The 3,002-nt window shown below is 37.3% G+C and overlaps 1 non-coding gene across 1 annotated transcript; it reads right to left on the bottom strand.

The window, feature by feature from the left end:
* Nucleotides 1–516: 516 nt before the first annotated feature.
* Nucleotides 517–598, bottom strand: TRNAS-GCU (transfer RNA serine (anticodon GCU)). The gene has a single exon. It is a non-coding gene; the product is annotated as a tRNA-Ser (tRNA).
* Nucleotides 599–3,002: the final 2,404 nt, after the last annotated feature.

Below are 3,002 nucleotides of genomic sequence, written 5' to 3'. Positions count from 1 at the left end.
TATGTGAGGGCGGCAATGAATCTCCGGGATCTCTAAAAGCCAGTAAGTAAGTAAGTAAGTAAGTAAGTAAGCAAGTATGTAAGTAAGTAAGTAAGGAAGGAAGTGGCGGAACTACATTCATGGCAAGAGTATTGTATTTGATTTGATAGGCCTATGTCTAATACATAGGGTCAGTTCTCCTATTTATTCTGTAGGATATTACCGGTATAAATGCCAAACAAATAAAATGGGCAACCTCCTACTTATTTGCAGTGTAGTCCATCGCTGTGAAGTAACGGTTAGCGTGCCTGACCATAAAACGAGCGAGCCCGGATTCAAATCCTGGTTGGGAAAAGCTGCCTGGTTGAGCTATTTTCCGGGGTTTTCCCTCAACACCATTAAGAGCAAATGCTGGGTAACTTTCGGCGCTGGACTCTGAGCTAATAGCGGTTGATAAAGCTTCGTAAAATAAATCAATAAAAAAAATTCCAGTGTTCTCTAATTTTGTGTTTTACTCTCCAAGTTTTAAAATGTTAACGACAAGGATGGGATTCGAACCCACGCGTGCAGAGCACATTGGATTAGCAGTCCAACGCCTTAACCACTCGGCCACCTCGTCTTGTCTGTGTGCATGTCTCCAACAAATAACTACCTGACTTGCTTACCTTTCAATCTGTCATTCACATATCATTGATAAATTTTTTACTTAATTAATATCTTACGTCACCGAATTGTCAGAGAAATGGCTTGCTACTCATTTCATATCTGCATGTTCAAGGAGTATTATTTTTATCAGTACCGTACATTTTGATGAATTCACATCACATTACTCAAAAAATGACCGCTTAGAGTACAGTCATTTGGAGTAACTTTGTACTGGTCAGTGCAACTTCGTACAAGTTCCCAATTTTACTTACTTACACTTACAACTTACTTACTGGCTTTTAAGGAACCTGCAGGTTCATTGCCGCCCTCACATAAGCCCGCCATCGGTTCCTATCCTGTGCAAGATTATTTCAGTCTCTATCATCATATCCCATCTCCTTCAGATCCATTTTAATATTATCCTCCCAACTACGTGTCGGCCTCCCCAAAGGTCTTTTTCCCTCCGGCCTCTCAACTAACACTCTATATCAGCGATGGGCATTTGAGTGCATTTGCCCTCCGTGCGCACGGGGAATTCCAAGTGCGAGCGCTGTAGTGTGCCAGGACTTCAGGGAAAATAAATTCTTTATACACAATTTGCAGATATAATTGCAGCTTTTAAGGAGAAATGGCTGTTATGGATACATTAAATGCAAAAGGGCGAAATATATCATTTCCCATCCTTATCTAAGCGCATAGAAGTTTGAACAATGAAAATTTCGAAATGTATGCATGTATTCTATCCGGTCTATTAGAGGAATTTACATCAAGGTTCCACGATCTAGATTGCCTGGAAATGGATTTGCGTATTTTTGCTATATGTTCTGATTCCAACTGATTATTGATAACGTCCCCCCTTCATTATAGTGCGAATTGATTGACCTGCGATGTGATCGAGAGATGCGAGCGAAATATGACTTAAGATCGAGTCTTATGCAGTTTTATGACGGATTCCCAAGAGGACTCTTTCCCAATCTGCATAAGCTGTGTGTGAAAGTTTTGTGTTTATTTGGTTCCACTTATAGATGTGAACAGTTTTTTCTATTACGAAAATAAACAAATCTCAAACAAGAAATGATGGTCTTTTAACGGCAGTTCTTCGCATAGCTTGTGCTAATACAGTTTCTCCAAATCTTGAGAAATTGAGTAATATGAATTAATGTGCAACAGACATGTTTTGTTTTGTGTTTAAGGAAGTGTTTCATTACTTTGTGTTCTTATTTAGTTTGGTAGAATAACATTTTCTTTTGAAACATACAATACATACCGCAACTTGAATAAACCGGTTTTCGCGCACTCTATAAGCACACTTCTCTCGTAGTACACCGTGCAAGCACAGAGTGCATAATTCTGCCCAACCCTGCTCTATATGCATTTCTGGATTTGCCCATACGTGCTACATGCCCTGCCCATCTCAAACGTCTGGATTTAATGTTTCTAATTATGTCAGATGAAGAATACAATGCATGCAGTTCTGCGTTGTGTAACTTTCTCCATTCTCCTGTAACTTCATCCCTTTTAGCCCCAGATATTTTCCTAAGAACCTTATTCTCAAACACTCTTAATCTGTGTTCCTCTCTCAAAGTGAGAGTCCAAGTTTCACAACCAAACATAACAACCGGTAATATAACTGTTCTATAAATTCTAACTTTCAGATTTTTTGACAGTAGACCAGACGACAAAAGCGTTTCAACCGAATAATAACATGCATTTCCCATATTTAGTCTGCGTTTAATTTCCTCCCGAGTGTCATTTATATTTGTTACTGTTGTTCCAAGATATTTCCATTTTTCCACTTCTTCGAAGGATAAATCTCCAATTTTTATATTTCTCCTAATTTTACTAGAAGATTTAATTTCACATTTTCTAAGTGTGATATCTTTGCACCGAGGTATCCCCATAACCTATGATCTTTATGCTTGCTTTCTATCTATTACGTTCCTGAAGAAAATTTAAGTTCCTGGTGGTTAAATATGCATTCTGTTTATAGTAGCTGATTTATGAACGATTTTCAGCTTTATATTTTAAGTATTTAATTTTATCTTACCGTTACAAATATTATAAATGTCAATGTTTATTATCTCTTCTTTAAAATACAATAATAACGTCGTGAGATACATAATGCTATGTCTTGTAAATTGTAAAATTAACCGACAGTGCTGTTTTGGTTCAATTTCAGGGTAAATTTGTACCGCCACAAAGTTTGCATGATGACATTGATTCTATTATAAGTATTTGAATTTGATTATAAGTAAACATAATTACTTTATTTATTAAATAACACGATAAAGTTAGGCCTAGTTGAAATGGAGCTTCCGGGCTAAGATGCCGTGGTCTGCTGGTAAAGATATTCCCAGACATTTCGTCTACTACTGCGG

The sequence above is a fragment of the Periplaneta americana genome, chromosome 9 (genome assembly GCF_040183065.1).
Source record: "Periplaneta americana isolate PAMFEO1 chromosome 9, P.americana_PAMFEO1_priV1, whole genome shotgun sequence".
NCBI lineage: Eukaryota > Metazoa > Arthropoda > Insecta > Blattodea > Blattidae > Periplaneta > Periplaneta americana.
The sequence above is the reverse complement of the archived record's forward strand: the minus strand, read 5'-3'. Positions and strand labels throughout refer to the sequence as shown.